Here is a 17877-nt window from a genome sequence, read left to right on the forward strand (position 1 = left end):
TCTGTCAAGCTTGAACCTCAGCCTTAGTGACAGAAATGGCATAAAACTTTGTTATATACTGGAGATAACTAATTTGTCAGTTTATTTGATGGAATTCTTGTTATAGAGTTTGCACCTCTCCCTTTCTTTATTCTTCTGTGGTTTTGCAAATGTACCACATTTTTGTTCAAATTCTGATCTATCTAATCTATTACTCCTGATTTATTTTTTCCATTAGTCTAGTTTGTCAAGCTTGTGTCTAAAGGCAAATGAGAGAACAATGCTGTCATTTTTAATGGATGAGACAACTAACCGGATCTTGACATAAATTAATGCTATGAAATGGAAAGAATTATTGTTTATTAAGGGTTACACCTGGTATAAATTCAATTATCTGTCACCTCTAGCTGTAACCTGTTGAAAAGCAAGATATGACATGACATGTTCTGAAGGCTCCAGAACACCTGGAGTGTATCTGATTTTAACACAAGGGGAAAATAGCACCCATAAAATGAATGAATGAATGAAGTTACTCCTGCATATTAAATAGTTACAAAGCTCAATCATGAAGCTATTAAACTGACCAAGATTTTATAATTTGTAAATGCCCCATTGACAGCCTCTGAAGTCTGGGGATTCAAAAAGGAACTGGGGAATTTAGTGGAGGACCCGGTGGGAATATCGAATCAGGTGGACCAGTTCTTGGGCCCCAGTATTTACACCTGGGGAGAACTGAAATCCATACTAAAAATACTGTTCAGCCCAGAGGAAGTGAGAATGATTAGAGCTGCAGGAGTATGGGTATGGGAGAGAGAAAACAGACTAGGACCTCCCAGTGATCAGAAGATGCCCTTAGTAGACCCCGGGTGGGACCCTAACCAAGAAGAAGGAAGGAGGAATATGGAGGACTACCGGTCCTTAATGATTAGAGGGATAAAAGAATCCATCCCCTGAAGCAGTAATACAAAGTTAGCCTTTGACGGCATTCAGGAAAAAGATGAAACCCCAGCAAGTTGGTTAAATAGGCTAAAGAAGAATATTCAGTTGTATTTAAATATAGACCCCGACAGTCTCGAAACCAGGTGCTTTTAAAGGTACAATTTGTTACAAAATCTTGGCCTGATATCCGGAGAAAGTTAGAAAAGATGGAAGACTGGCAAGAAAAGAGTATAAATGATCTGTTGAAGAAAGCTCTGAGGGTTTATCTGAGGGAAGAGGAGAAGACAAAAATGAAAGCCAGGATTATGGTAGCAATAGCCAAAGAAAGCCTGGGGGTAAATCCAGATCAATCTAAGCAGTCATCTGAAATAAATGAAGGCCAACTGAGATCCTCCGTAGGGGTTTTGTTCTACAGGATGCTGGATGTCCCTGATTTGCATCTAGCCCTGGGCACACAGTCCCTTGGGAGCAGTGGAAGTGATACCCGGTGGAAGGGGCTACAGGTACGGGGTGGGTGGTGGAAGGAGTGGAAATACAGGATGGGCAGAACACGCGTTACCTTTTCAAGGGATATTAACACTTAGCAATGACAACAAAAGGTAAGTTTTAGCATTTTTAACATTTAATAGCAATCTGGCACTTTAATCAAGAGCTTATTAACACTTGGTATTCAAGCGTAACACCTTAATCAAGAGTTTTGTGGGTTTTGGGGTTTTATTCTTTACAAGGGGTTGGACTGGATGGCCGCTGTGGGGCCCCGCCAGCCCCGGCCGTTGTGTGAATGAGGAGTGACTCGAGAACACGCTTCGTGCGCTGGAAGAAGCACACGCTTTGCTTCGGTCCCATCCTTTGCTTTGGCTCCGTGACCCCCTGAGCTCCAGAGGCCCCACGGGCGGCGGGCGGGCGGTCCCGGGGCGGTGTCAGGAGTCACAGTCCTGTCCTCCCCGGGCAGGACCCCGTACCTGGAGCTGGACCGCTCGCTGTCGCTGCTGGAGCCGGGGCCGAGCTCCCCGGCGAGTGCGGATGGTGAACGCCGGTCCTGGCTGGGCACAGCCCCGGGGCAGTCGGGGGTTCCCGGGCAAGGCGCTGAGGACAGGCTGGGTAAAGGGCCCGGAGTGCTCGTGTGGCCCCGAGAGCCCCAGAACGCTTATTTGGGGTGGTCTGTGCGTTCTGGTTATGGCCTAATGGAGAGGGATTTCTCCCAACGACATGTCGTGATAGACAAGGGGAATGGCCTTGGAATGAAGGAAAGCAGGTTTAGATTAAATATCAGGAAGGAGTTGTTCCCTGGGAGGGTGGGCAGGCCCTGGCACAGGTTGTCCAGAGAAGCTGTGGCTGCCCTTGGATCCCTGGGAATGTGCAAGGCCAGGCTGGACACTGGGGCTTGGAGCAGTCTGGGATAGTGGAAGGTGTCCCCATGGCAGGGGGTGGCACTGGATGAGCTTTAAGGTCCCTTCCACAATTTAGTGAATCTGATGGTCTTGCTGAGGTCGGTCAGCCAGAGGAGCTGTTGCAATTCAGGCTGAAAGATGAGTGCTCATAATTTATACACTGTGTAAAGCAAGAATGAATTCCTAAAAAAAATACTAATGCCTGATTTTTTTTAATTTTTTTTTTTTTTTTTTAGAAAAGGATGGGGAGAGGTGCTTCCTTTTATTTTCTTCTCAATAAATGTTATTCCTTACAGCATGGTATAAACCTTGTTCTGCTCCGGCAGTTCAAGGACACTTGGCAGCATCCACAGGTGTACCTCAAGGCATCTCGACTACAAGAGAGATTTGTTCTGTTTCAGTGTTGACTCTGTTGAAAGGTAAATGCAGAATATTTATGGGTCAGCCTGCCAGCCCCACTTCACTCACCAAGCATCACACTGAGGGTGCTTCTGTTATATCTCTGGCAAGTACAGAGGTAGCTTTTTCTGCTGCTCTGTCCCAGAGTGGTTTTCTGTATTGCTGCTGTTGGCAGCAATCGTAGTGCTCAGCTGTGACGAACCTGTGTAAGGCAAATCCTAGGGAAAAAAACAAAACAACCAGGTCTGCCTTTTGTATGAGAAATTGCTTTCCAGACAAGAAAATGTCACCAGGTCCAGGGCACAGGAGGGTTCCTTCTCACTGATCAGAAGAGTACACAAAGCAAGCACCAAATTGGCCTGGCTGGAGCCTGTGAGGGGTCAGCATTATCAGCAGCAAGTGTGACCAGAGGGGCTCAGGCAGAGCTGGGTGTGGGTCTGACCTGTACTGGCCACCTCTGCTCTGTCCTTGCCAAGGCAGATCTGACAAGTGAGTATGTGCTTGAGACTCTCACTCGGCCATCCTCAAATCTGTCTAGAAAATGAGAGTGTGCTTGGGTTTAGTTGGTTTGTAGCACTTAAAAGGGGTCTTAAAGTATTCTTCCATAACTGTATCCTGAATTTAGGCTCCATGCCACAGTTCTTTCATGCAAGCATTGTTTCAATAGACATGATTGTTCATCTGGACTAGTTTTAATGTCTCTGTTCTTGGTGTCTGCAATTTTTCACAGTATCCTGTAGCCCCAGAATCCATGGCTGTCTCTCAGGGCTCCGGAGCAGTGCTGTGTTTGGGTTTTTGGCTTCAGAGTGGGAAGTGCATGACCTAACCTGTGGCATCTCAGCTATATTCCAGGAACCCTGGAAAAGCAAGCTGTTATTCATGAGGAACTGGTTACTCTTGAAAGTGGAGCTGTCTTATGAGAGGTGCTGCAAAGGATGAGATTTAACCTTATATGATTATTTGTTTAAATCACCTCTGTGAAACCTTAATATGCTTCAGTAATTTCTGCAGAACAGCTTATTTCACCCAGAGCAATTCAGTGCATTGTAACATGTACTGGACTGCTTCAAGTCATTGGTATCTTGTGTTATGCAAATCTTTCAGTAACTTTCCCTTCAATTTTCATTGTAATTAGCATTTTCTGTATGTCAAGCACAGCAGTAGGTTCCTATTTATGTCTCAGTCATTTGATATGATGTTTCTAGTCACTTCTGATCTACTTCTCCAGATCTTCACTTAAGTTTTGGTCATGTTTCTTCTGCCTTTTGTGCAAATGGACTTAATGCTTTTGCTGTAACTTTGTATTGGAGTATTGCATCATAAATCAAGTTGATGTTTTGCTCTACTAAAATCTTGTGAGTGCAGATAGGAAGAGCTGGGAGCAAATAGTGTAAGGAAGTTGACTGGAAGCTGAAGGTTGTCCAGCAAAAGCTGAGTGTGTGTCTCTGACACTTAGCAAGGCTGGAACAAGTTACTGTGTGGGCAGTGAATATTAGAGTTGGGTGAGCTTTCAGAGTATGAAAGCAGCAGGGAAAGAAGCACATGAAAGGCATTGGTGATGTGAGATCAGATTTGAGCCCTCTCTGACGTCCACACGTGCTCTTCGTGTTGTCAGATCCTGTGGGTATCCGAGTGCCTTTCCCTGGTTATTTTGCAGGGAGATGAGATACTCAGGGCTCTGGAGAGCAGACTGAGCGCTCCTGAGCGGCGTGTGGCTGCTGTGCACAGGCTGGGCTGATGGGAAATGCACTTTGAACTGCAGGAGAATGGCCGGGGTGGAACTTGGCCCTGGAATCCTCCGGGGTCCGTGGGGACCTTGTGAAGATGTGCAAGGGCTGCAGGCCACGGGTGGCCTGAGCTGTGGGGGAGCAGTGCTGACCCAGGCTGTGTCCCAGCCAAGGAGGAGTTCTTCTTACGTGCCTCGAGAGGACACCCCGGGGCTTTTTTCTTAATAAGGACTTCTGATCAGTCCATCTGTAGACTCGTGGTTTAATGTCAATATTTATTTGAATTTTTGTCTCTGAAAAAAAAGCATTTCTCTCCTGACTTCCCTGCCATTCAGTAGCTACTGAACTGGGCATGCATTTTCCTGAGCTAAATGAAAAACTTGCCCGTAGATCTGTCATTTCCAAAGGAGCAGCACGAAGGCTTTTTTTGTAGCATTAGATAAATGCTTTTCCATGAGGTGTGGAAGGTCAGCTGCTTTACAATTTCAAGGGGAGGAAACCAGACCAAGCTGATGGCGACGCTCCTTTCAGGAAGGCTTAGCCTGTATTTGAGCAGTTCATTCAGAAGGGTTTTTTTTTTTTTGTGTTAATGCTGCTATTTCAGTTGTGTTGGGTTTTCTGTGCATTTGTCTAATTGTCAGTGTTTCTCATACAGCAGGAGTGTTCCACCTAGTGTTTTTCAATAAAAGCAAGCAATTGTGGTATAAAGCAGGAGTATTCTCAACAAGTGGTTTGGGTTTGGTGGGGGTTTTTAGGTGTTTTTGGGGGGGGTTGTTTGTTTTTTGTTTTGTTTGTTTTTGTTTTGTTTTTCCCAACACTATTTATTGTATTTAACTTTAAAACTGTGAGCGTTACAGTTTTCTGCAAAACTTTGGACTGAATTTCCCCATTCTGCCACACTGGTAGGCACTGTTTCTCTTAGAAAAGCTTCGAAGCTTCTACCCTCCCCCTTCACTGCCCCGTTTTGAAGTACTGCTCCAGTTCAGCCTGTAGTGATAGGTCTCACAGCCTTTTCTGTTCAGGTAACTAAAACATTTTGTCTTGGATGTACCTGCCACAGGAGCTCACATTACTCCAGTGTAATTTGTGAGGCAGTTTCTGCTGTAAAGAGTTTTTGAATGCTGCTCAACAGCAATAGACCTCATTCTGGATAGCAGGAGAGAGCCATGGTCTGCCCTTTAGTGGAAGATGGGCTCATGCTTTGGGGGGAGTTTGAATAACCCAATGTTTGTCAAGCTGGAGGTGGTGTCTTAAGTGGGTTCTTGTCTTTGTTGAGCTATGAAATAGATGGTTGAACTCTACATTTGATAGGAAGGACTAGATTTGCTGGCAATAATCATCACCTCTAGATGTAAACATGCACATGGAGGGCACCAGACTGGTTCAGAGCTGGCTCCCTGAAGAGACTCGGCAGCTGAGTTTCTTCTGGCACTTATGTGGGTGCATTTCTAAGATCTCTGTTCTGTGTCCCCAACACAGCTCCTGCATCCAGGGAAAACCAAGTGTACGTGTGTGAGAAATGGTTGCTTTTCTCCAGGCAAGTATGTGAATTTTAGACCTTGAAGAAAAGAAGTCCTGGCCCACCTGGAATGATTCGGGTATCAGGAGGCACCTGGGAGACCCCTTTTGTGTCCTGGGTGGGACTGTGGCTATAAAAGGGGTAAAGGATGGAGCAGGGGGGGCTGCCTCAGCCCACAGGGAAATTAACCCTTGGGGAAGTTCTTACAGCTCTATTTAAAGCTTTATGAATGATGATGATTTTCTGGAAGTAGGCTGTCATGTGTTTAGTCAAGAGGATTTACTATTTCTTAAAAGGACCCGATGGATTTCATGATACCAAAACCAGTATGAATAGAAGACTGATCTCGGGCATCATGATGGCCTCGTTGGGTTTAAAAAACTTTAATGGCTTTTAAAGACATTTATATCAGACCTGGTTTATTTCTATTACCCTTTCATTAAATTAAAAACAAGAAAAAGGCCCGCTCCATCACTGCTGCTGTGATGTGTTACTAAAGCCCATCTGCCCTCCACTTTGAACAGGTGAGAGATGGAACTAAACCCCAAAGGATTTTCTGCTCACCGATGGCACGTGAGTTTTCTTGGGAATTCTCTGCCAAATGTGGTCAGTTGTTCTTGAGTGTAGCCGTGAGGGGAGTTGAAGTTCAGCCCTCCTGGGGGCTGTCCCCCCCCCTTTCCTTGTGCCAGCAGGGTCCCTTTTTGGGGGCATGGACCCGTGGGAAGGGTTCCCATCAAGGGCCGTGCTGCCGTCCAGGGCAGCTGGAGCGGTTCTGTGCCTTCATTTTGGGGGTGAGGAAAGAAGGCTGAGGGGGGGACGGGGTGGAGACTCGGGGGGCTCCGATGTGTTTTGGGGCAGCCCGAGGTCCCCAGCTGGGGGTGCCCACCCCGTGCTGGGTGCCCTCCCCCAGAGGGACCCACGGGTGCCAGGACATTCCCAGGGAGGGGTGGCCGTAGAACACGTGGGAAAGGGGAGCAGGGGAAGGACCCGAGTGTGGTTCAGAGGGAGTGTTGGGTTGGTTTGTATGTGGTTAGAGTTGGGGTTTTACATAGCTAATAGAAATACGAAACATAAAGGATAGAAAAATAAATAGAAAAAAAATAAAATATAAAAATAGTTTAATAATATAATAAAAATGAGAGAATAAAAATATATTTGTATGAATATAAACTACAAACAAAGGAAACAAATTTATATCAAATATATAGTATATAATATAATGGAAATATCATATAATGTATAGATATAAGTTGTAAATATGAGAACAGAAATATAAAAATATTTGAATGTAGTTTGAAATCAATGATTCATTCCTTTTATGTGCTTAGAGATGGGTTTCTTTATAACTAATTGAAACAAAAATATAAGTATGGAAATAGACAATAATATATTTATAAATAAAATTATGCACTTGTTAAATCTACAAATAAATTTATAACAGTAATAAATGGTAATTTTAATATTAATATATGACAAATATATTCTATTGACATATTACATTACAGTATTAATATAGTACAATTAGTATTATATTATCAATAAATTTATTTTAAAATATATTTATATACAAAGAGACATATAAATTTATAAATATGTAAATATAAATATCTGTAATATAGATATAAAAATGAAATAGAAATAAATATAAGCATATATGTATTTAATGTAAATAATATTGTTTTTATTCTAATAGTGTTTTATAATATAGACATAACATGGATATATAGGTTGCACATATAAATATGCAAAATATAAATAGAAAAATTCATTGAAATATAGTATAAAATAAGGGGGGTTTTGTTTCTATATTTTTAGAGGCAGAGATTTTCCATAAATAATATAAAAATATGAAAATATATAATATATAAATGTATACATACATAGAGTAAGTATTAGTAATAGATACTATGATAAAATAAAGTACCTATGTTGTAATTTATTACATAATACATTAAATTGAGCTAAAATATGCATATATTATGAATATGAATTAAATATTAACAAGCAGATGTAATATTTAATATCCATCTAAAGGGATTTGGGTTTTTTTTATTTGTTCCGGACAGGGATTTTTTTTAGTTTTGGTCGGGGTATTCGTTGGGGCATTCGTTTAGTAGGATTTTTTTGAAGGGAGGGGCGTCGATGTTTTTTGGCCCCTTGTCTGTGTGTGTGTCTGTCTGTGTGCGTGTCTGTATGTGTGTCTGTCCGTCTGTATGTGTGTCTGTCTGTCTGTGTGTGTCTGTGTGTTTCTGTCTGTGTGTGTGTGTCTGTGTCTGTGTGTGTATGTGTCTGTCTCTCTCTCTGTGTGGCTGTGTGTCTCTGTCTGTGTGTCTCTGTGTGTGTGTGTCTGTCTCTCTGTGTGTGTCTGTGTGTGTGTGTCTGTGTGTGTCTGTGTCTGTCTCTCTGTGTCTGTCTCTCTGTCTGTGTCTGTCTCTCTGTGTGTGTGTCTGTCTCTCTGTCTGTCTCTCTGTCTCTGTCTGTCTCTCTGTCTGTGTGTGTCTGTCTCTCTGTCTGTGTGTCTGTCTCTCTGTGTGTGTCTGTCTCTCTGTCTGTGTGTCTGTCTCTGTGTGTGTGTGTCTGTCTGTGTCTGTCTCTCTGTCTGTGTGTGTCTCTCTGTCTGTCTGTCTCTGTGTGTGTGTCTGTCTCTCTGTCTGTGTCTGTCTCTGTGTGTGTGTCTGTCTCTCTGTGTGTGTCTGTCTCTCTGTCTGTGTGTGTCTCTCTGTGTGTGTGTCTGTCTCTCTGTCTGTCTCTCTGTCTGTGTGTGTCTCTCTGTGTGTGTGTCTCCCTGTGTGTGTGTCTCCCTGTGTGTGTGTCTCCCTGTCTGTGTGTCTCTCTGTCTGTGTGTCTCTCTGTCTGTGTGTCTGTCTCTGTGTGTGTGTCTGTCTCTGTGTGTGTGTCTGTCTCTGTGTGTGTGTCTGTCTCTCTGTGTGTGTGTCTGTCTCTCTGTGTGTGTCTGTCTCTCTGTGTGTGTCTGTCTCTCTGTGTGTGTGTCTGTCTCTCTGTGTGTGTGTCTGTCTCTCTGTGTGTGTGTCTGTCTCTCTGTGTGTGTCTGTCTCTCTGTCTGTGTGTGTCTCTCTGTCTCTCTGTCTGTGTGTGTCTCTCTGTCTGTGTCCCCCGTGTCCCCAAAGAGCCGCGGCCCCGGGCTGAGCTCGGCCGCAGTGCTGCCGCCTTGTGGGAAGAGATCGGTACCGCAGCCGTGCCCCGAAGCGGCGGCCGGCTCTTCCTCGGCGCTGCTGCGGGAGGGCGGTGGGGGCGGTCAGCGAGTGCCGAGCGGGGGAAGGCAGCGAGGGACGGGAGAGCGCGGGGAGAAAGGCGCTGTCTGTAAATAAAGGGGAGGGGTGAAAGCCAGTTCGGGGTGCAAAGGGACGCGCCGGCTGAGGAGGGTGACAGCGGCCGGGGCCGCGCGGCTGCCGAGGGTGGGAAGGGCGGCAGAGCGCGGTACTGTGCCCGTGACCTCAAGATGGAGGAAGGGACGGCGGGCAGGGACCCTGCCCTGGGGACTGCCGCCACGCTCGGGACGGCGGCCGCAATGGGAGCCCTTCCCGGCCGGAGAGACGTGGCCGCCGGAGAGACGTGGCCGCCGCAGCCCGTAGTCGCTCGCGCGGCGGCCGGGGACGCTTCCGTCGCCGCTGAAACCGCCGCTCGCGCCCTCGCGACGGAAAAGGCAGCGGAAAATCGCGCCGAGAGCGCGAGATCGCCGTGGGGATCCCGGATCCAGGCAGGCGACTTCGAACGACGGCACTGTGCGACTCCTTAACACTCCCAGAACGGAGACAGAGGCACCGGAAATGACTTCTGCCAGTACTAAAGATGGCAGTGAGGGAGGCCGGAAACCGCGACACGCCACTACCGACATGGCCTCTGGGCTTCAGAGTGTCATGTGCAGAGATTCGCTTTTAACACGACTTGAGTTAAAATTCCTGTAAGAACTAATTAGTCCAAGATCCATTCCACTACCACTTTTTCATGTTCTTCTTTCACTTTTTCCTGTTCGTGTTTCGCATCAGTTCTTTTCATCTCTGATTCCTTCACGGCACTGAGACCCTGTCTTAATTTCAGGGAAGATATTTGGATGTAAATGAAGTTTTAATTGGGATGCTTTTCTAACTACTCTCCCTCCAGGAGAGCTGCCTCAGCCTGGATGAGTGTGAGGGTACCCAGCTCTCCTTTAGGGCTGGGAGCACGGCAGGGTGCAGAGCTCACGGTGAATCTTGTTTCAACACTGTCAATACCAAAAGATGTTAGAACACAGTCCTTGAAGGAATAACGTACAAAAGTCTACTGCAAGCCTAGGGACAAGCTGTCCTTCTTAAAGATGTGCACTGATGGATGTTTTGTCAAACCCCTCTGGGGACGGAATGTGTGGCAAAAGCTTGGTTAACCCCTTGTCTTCTGCTGCTAGGGCAGCGTCTTAGCCCAGGTCTCGGGGGCTGTGTGGAGGTTGCTCCCTGGAGCAGGATCCCCCCGTGAGGAGGAGCCAGAGATTGGGTCACTGGAGCAGGTAAGGATCTGTTTCCATTTAGTCCTTGTTTTTGCTGGCTTTAACGTCACGGCTGCAGCGTTCCTTCGGACCTTGTGCCCCGCAGCAGCAGTTCCAGCTGCTGAGCTGGGCGGGGAGCAGTTCTGGGCTGGGGCTTTCAGCCTCCCGGGCGTCCATTGAAATCAGCCCTTTGTTTGTTTGATTTCCGTCAGTCTCTGGGGTTTGCCACCCTCGGTGCATCTTTAGGAAAGACATCCAAAGAAGGGACTCTGCTTTTCCTGCAGTTCTCCTTCCTGTTTTCACCTGGGCTGGAAGGATGGGCATGGCCTGTATTTACCATATGAAAGTGATGTTACTAAATTTGTCCAGAAGTTCTGATGATGATGGTTATTCTTGTTCCTCATTTTCTGACAGAAAACATTCTCATTTTGCCTTTCCCACGTTGTTTCCAGGTGCTGCCCAGGAGGGACATCTGTGGACATCCTTAGACAGTGATTGCCTGGGAGGAAGGGGAGCCTTTGCACAGCTCACCTGCACAGCTCAGGTGGATGGGACAGGATTGGTGTGGCCTGAGAAGGCCTGAACAGCTGTGTCTGTGTTCTGGAGTGCCTTGAAACCTTTCTCTGTCAGGTTTTGGAGGGGCTTCTCTTTGGGATGTCATGTGATGCAGCACCCCGGGTGTCCCTTTGTGCAAAGTCCAGTGGTAAAGGAGGATTGAGTAACTGACAAGTGGGGTCTGGCATGAAAATGGCTCTGTTAAAATGGAGCAAAGGATGCAATAAGAAAAACAAGCCTCCTTTTAATGTCTGAAATGGTTAGGAACAAAATTGCTGGAGAAGGGCACTTTAATATTTGAATTGGTGTCACCTGCCTTGGATCAAGCCCCACAGTGAGCAATCAGAGCAGAAGTGTGAAAGCTGGGATCTTTGACTTCTGCAGGGGACTTAATTTTCTTTTCCTCTTCTCTTCCAGGACCAGAGAAATGGTTCCACTCCTCCCATCTTTGCCAAAAGCTGTGCTGTTTGAGGAGCCAGAGCCAAGAGGCTTCAGCACCAGGGGTCTGCACTGGAGGGCTCCCGGTCCTGCCCCCGCAGGGTTCACCTTTTCATCCCTGCTGGGATGAAGTGTCTATGGAATCTGGGATCTGGGTGAAACTGCAGCTCTGCTGGTATCCAGGGACGTGAGGTTCCGGGGGACTGCGTTTCCCTGTGGCTTTCCAGGTCGGCAGGAGCCGGAGGAAATGGGGTGCCAGAGCCGTGCCCCATCAGGCCGTGTTTGCCTCTGAGGAACAGAGAGTCCGGGCTGAGGTGAGATTGCCAGGAGTGCTTGGATGGATGAGCTGTGCGGGGAACGGGGAGCTCGGAATCGCAGCTGCTGCTGGATCCATTGCCTTAGGTCTGCTCCGTCTGTGTCTGTGCCAAGTGGGATTTGTGCTGGGGAGAGAGGTGCTGTGGGGAGCCAAAGGTGGAGTAAATCCTCTGTGGGGATGGGCAGCGAAGGACTGAGTAGCAGGGAAAGGAGAGGATTTCTAAACAATATGACAGTGTTTCCCAAGAGCGGGGTGGAGCAGTGATGGGGGTGGTTGGGTTTGGCCTGGGTCTGTTATTCTTTGTGCAATTTTTAAATTCAGTAGTATGATTTACTGTGCAGGATCTTTCTAACAAGAGCTGACAGAAATTTAGGTGAAGCATTAGAAGTCGGGTCCATTGACTGCGGAAACTTGCTGAGGCTGGAGGACTGGGGTGATGGCTGCTCCCAGGAAAGGTTACTTATTTATTAATACTGTGTCAGATTTCCTTCCGTGACTGCCAGCCCGGAATGGCTTGAGTTTGTGCTCTTCTCACTGGGGAATTGGAAATAGTTTTAGTGTAATTAGAAATTTTAGAAAAATCCTGCTAAAAATCTCACCTCTGTCCCCTCTAAATCATCCCAGTTTCTCCCAGCTTGGAGCTGCTTGGAAGTCAGGCAGGGGAAATGACATTAGGGAAGAGCTGTCAATTCCAAGGCAGAGAGAGAAGATGTAGCAGCCAAGGGCAGGGGAGGGGGAAAGGTTTCAGAAAGCATTTCTGTGGTGTAATGAATGCCAATTTCTGCTTGCCCAGGGAGAAGAGGACGAACTCCCAGCCATTCAGGCCTGACAGTCCCCTGCAGTGAGAGCTCAGCACGCATCCCCAGAGGCAAGTCCAGCAGGAGAAAGAAGGAAAAAAGGTGATTTATTTTGCTTGCAAGTCATTTCCAGTTCTGAAAGCCCAGCCAACATTTGCTCTTGCTTGTGGTGGGGTGAAGCACGAGCAGCGGGCATGGGTCGTGCCATGGACTTAGCCGCAAAGCCCGGGGTCATTGAGAGGGGACATGAGAGGTGTTTGTGTAGGAAAATGCCGAGGGGATGTCCAGGGGAGCGAGGAGGCATTTCTGAGGGGATTGCTGAGGGAGTTGAAGGGAGCCTGGCAGAGAATTTCTCTGGGAAATTTCTGTGAGGGCCCTGGGGAGCGCAGCCAGGGCTCTCCAGGGCTAGCAGGCAGGGCTGAGCCCTCGGGACTCTGCGTGTCCTCCTTCCCTGGCAGCAGCCGGCGAGGAAGGGAGGAGAGGCTCCGTGTGGGATGAGGCCCACGGGAGAGAGCGAGCAGAGGAGCAGCCTGGGGCTGGAGAGGGGCAGGAGAAAGGCAAAGGGACCTCGCTGGGGTCACAGAATGGACACTTGGATGAGCAGGTTGAGTTCATCTATAGGGAATAAGTAGGGATATTTTGGAGGGAAAAGCGGAGGTGATGAGTTTACTGACCTTGACACAAGTTGTGTTTGCACAAAGTGGGACTAGAGGTGAAGGTCAACCCAAAGCCAACCCTGCTTGACCTCTGAATTGTTTTTAAGTTTTAATCTTTCATTTGGCAGCTTGTAAAAATACAAAAAAGTGAAAACTAGTATTAATGAGGTTCCGGGGAGTCCATTACGTTGTCATAGAATTCTTAACAGTTTTGAGCTTTTGATGACAACAATGCAGTTCTTTATTTGGATTAATCACTGTATGGGATTTGGGGTTTATCTGGATTTTGAAGCCCTCATGGTGGCCCTGACACTGCTCAGGAGCTGGTAGGAAAAGCAGAGTTAGACTTCCTGGCAGGCGCAGAGTATGCTCCCGCAGAGTGGATTGTGACGGGGAGGTCGTGCCCGAGCCGGGCTCTACAGCTCTTTTTCTTTGTGTTTCTTTTCTCTATTACTTCTTTTTCTCTGTATCTCTTCTTTCTCCCCTAGCGTTCCCCTCCCTCCCCCCCGGCCCAGCTCCCCCCATCCCGGTATCCCTCATACCCCTACTCACCCTACCCTACCTTACCCTACCCCTAACTTCTCCCGCTCTTCCTTCCACCCTTGCTTCCCCTCAGTCCTGGCTCCCGCTGCCCCCTCTCCCCCAGTCTACCGCCGCCCCATTCTCTCTCACCTTCCTTCAATCCTCCGCCTCCTTCTTCCACTCTCCCTTTCCCCCCCCACTCCATCTTCCCCTCTCCCTGCTGCCCTGCACACCCCGACACCTCCACCTGCCCTCTCCCCTTGGCTCACCCACCCCGACCAGCCCCTCTGCCCCCCTATTCCTACCCTCCATCCCCCCTTTCCCTCTGTCTTTCCCCCCGCAGCCGTGGCGTTCAGGGTGCCAGATAATAAAGCCCAGAGGGCCGTAGCCCTACATGGTATCTATAAAAAAGAAGAGAAGAAAACATATATGGTGCATCAGTAGAAAATTTCACGCTCCAGAGGAGGAAATATTTTTAATTAAATAATAAATTAAGCTGTTTTGGTGCATTTGTTTTTCCTTTTTTTTTTTTTTTTTTTTTTTTACATGGAGGAAGCCTGAAAACGTGTACTGCTTTTTTTAAAGCTAGAAAGGAAAACAAAGTTAGAAATAAAGATAGAAACATGAAATAGAGAACAAATGAAATAGAGAGGGAGGGACAAATAGAAACAGAGTTAAAGTGAGGAGAGAGAGTCAGACAGCGTGAGGGAGAGTTAGAGAGAAAAAGAAATACAGAAAAAAAATAAATAGAGTTAAAGCTAGAGCAAATATGAAATAGGGAGAAAGAGCAAAATAGAGTTCGGGTTAGGGAAAAATACTAAAAGAGAGAAACAGAGAGAAAAGAAACAGACTTTCTGGGAAAGAGTGGTACAGGGAAATAAGGAAATGGTCATAGAGAAGTTAGAGAACCCGAGACAGACAAAAGCAGTGAGAAACAGAAATACAGAAACAGCATTAGAGAGAGACAGAGAGAAATAAAATTAGAACTAGAAAAGCACAGTCAGAAACAGACTGAAAGTTAAAGTGAGAAGCAAAGCAAGAAAAGCAGTGAAAAAAATGACTAAATCACACCAAAGAAAGACAGGAGCCAAGGGGAAGGAGTGGGGTGTCTTGATTCGGGGTGATTTAACTTTATTGAATTCAGTTTTTTATTTACACTTCAGCAAAACAAGGTGTACAAAGGCAAGTACAGATACAAATTCAGTTACCAAGACAATCCATGGACACACTGTTAAAGGTGAATTTACATACAGAGCAATACATGAAAATGCAGCAGCAAATGCAAATACAGAATGATACAGGGGAACGAAAGCCAGCTCTACCTTAATGCAATATAGCCATTTTTCTGTTTCTCAGGTACTGATGACAGTTTATCTATACAGGAAACCCGAAACAGAAGCAGCACACAGAAAATGTAGCACTTGTCCACCACACACAAACTCTTGCAGCTTACACACAAACTCACCCTCGCTCTCATCTCCACCACTCTGTTACACCACTGCCACCAGTGCTCCTCAGGAAAGTGGCTCCCAGGAGCCTCAAAAATCCTCCTGCCCGACAAAATCCCCAGTACTGGGACTGTCCGTGCCCAAACTTTGGTGATGAACATCGCCTCGCCGGCTGGGACCTAGGAAAAAATACCCAGATGGGGGGGGGGGGGAAGAACCAAGCCCCCGGCTGGGGACTTTTTCTCCTAAATTTAAAAATTAGTTGAATAACCTGGAAGGTAAAAATCATATACACACACACACCCCAGGCTAGAACCAGTCAGCACACACACTCACACAGGCAGACGTGAGCAGATGCAGACGGACACAAACTCTCACAGACAGACAGACAGACAGAGACAGTCACGCTCTCTCACTGTCACACACTCTTCAGCTTACACGCTGACTGCAACCCTCACTTGAAACACTGCACTCAAGAGGATGCTTCAACACATCTTCCACCTGCTGCTCTTCCACATCCAACTGTACATTCCAGGAAAATCAGCAGCATTGGTGACAGAGAGATAGGAATGCGCCTCCGGGACCTGGGAGACAACAGGAGGTGGTCAACAAGTGGTTACCTGACAGCTAGGAGTTATCCCCACACATGTTCTACCCAAAAACCCCACAGAAAAGAGACTACCAATGAAGTTTTATAACTGGTCTACCGAAACCGTGACCGTGTGCCAGGGCAGGGCAGCTCCGAGTGTGAGTGGCACAATACAGGTACAGGCACATGCAGGACAGGCACATGCCATATAAGCCAAGACAGGTACCTACAGTATAGGTACAGACAGTATAAGCCAGGCTGGGCACATAGAATATAGGTGAGGACTGGAGACAACTCTCTGGAGCATTAAGCCCCAAGCCCAATACTGTTTGATAAGACAGAACCTAAAGAGGGTCTAACACCCTCTCCAGAGAAGGCCAAGAGACTGGCACGTGAAAAGAAGGCACTACCAAAGCCGAGAAGGAAGATGGATGAGAACATCTTGTGCACTTCTTTCTGTCTCAAAAACTAAAAAGGTAAAGATGCTGAAGTAAGCACAGCGCAGGAAAGTACACGAGTAGAGTACGACCAATATGGCCTGGAACAATGCTGATAAAGCATCGAGATGTGACAAAGGTAACACAGAACACAATGGACACAAACCACAGAACACAGACACACACTACCTAAGAGACACAAGCTATTAAAGCCAGAGCTGGAAGGAACTGGAGCAGCCATCAACTGGAGCATCTCAGAGCCAGAGCTGGAATGGAGAACATGCCACAGCCAGAGCTGGAGGTTCAGCAAGCTGGACTGGGAAACACCTGCAAGTGAAACAAGCAGAAGGAATAGGAATCACCTGGGCCCTGAAATATCCTGAGCAGTAAATGAGCAGGGGGTCCAGCAGCAGGAGCTGTGAGAGCCAGGAACAGCTCTCGTGCAGAGGGTCCATCAGCTGGAGCTGTTACAGGCACAGGTGTCCCTGAGGGAGAGCTGAGCTTACCTGCAGCTGCACCAGGAACATCTGGCGGCTGGATCCAGAATTAGCGCACCCTGCGCTCCCAGCCAGGCGCAGGCGTGGATGTCCCTAACCAGGAGCTCTGAGCAGCAGGGAGCCCGGCCTCTTCCACTGGGGATTGAAGCCGTGCCAAACACAACTCTCTGCATGGAGGCATCTCCCAGTCCTGTCCCCGAGAGCAGAAGTGAGGCAGGGGCTCTCCTGGGGACAGGGTGCAGCAGCATCTCCTCTGTCTCTGCACAAAGGGGGTCAGTCAGCATCTCCAGGGTGCACAGCACAGCCCCACACAACCCACAGGAGATGCCTGTCCCCCTCCCAGGCAGGGGCAACCCTTCCCTCCCTGCTGCCCTCACTCTGGACACAGACTGCCCAGTGCTCTGCACTGAGGATGGAGAGGGGAGGGAGAACTGACAATGGGGAAGTTCAGGACTCAGCCCAAAAAAATGCACATTTCCACCCAGAAGGGCAGAGGAGGAGGAGGCACAGATTGCTGCAACCCCTCTGCCCAGTGAGGGCCATTTTGGGAGCCAGCCACCAAATAATACTGGGGCAGAGGGGGGGGGCTGTGCCCACCCATGGCCTGGCCCAGCCCAGCACCTTTGCCCTGCCACCCTCCCCCTGCCCCAGAGCAGGACTGGGGAGCCACAGACTGTGCTGCACGTCCTGATAAACAGCACTGAGCCAGGCACGGCACAAACCCCATCCCAGCCTGAACGTGCCACAGGGCACGTTCACCAAACACGGCTGAGCCAAGCCCAACGCTAAATATCAAATGAAAGGGGCCACCGAGGGCCCAGAACCACCAGAAGCCCTCTGGTGGGGGCAACGGGATGGTCCCCAGCCTGGCCGTGACCAGAAGCCAAAGCAGCAGCAGCAGCATGTGCTGGGTGGTTGCTGACGGTGTGCGGAGAAGCCGCCCTCAGACAGCTCTGGGGCAGCACCTTCTCTCAGCTCCCTTCACAGCCGCGGCTCCCACAGCTGCAGGGCACAGCCGAATCCCAGCCCCGGGTCCTGACCTGCAGCCAGGGCCCTGTCCAGGAGCGCTGCCACTGCAGCCCCGGTCCACACCACAACAGGACAGGCCACACAACCAGAAACCACAAGCACGGCCATGCCGTTCCCCAGGAACAGCCAGGCACAGTGCAGGGGCTGGGCACGGCCATG

Source organism: Cinclus cinclus, chromosome 6 (assembly GCF_963662255.1).
Source record: "Cinclus cinclus chromosome 6, bCinCin1.1, whole genome shotgun sequence".
In the NCBI taxonomy this organism is placed as follows: Eukaryota; Metazoa; Chordata; class Aves; order Passeriformes; family Cinclidae; genus Cinclus; species Cinclus cinclus.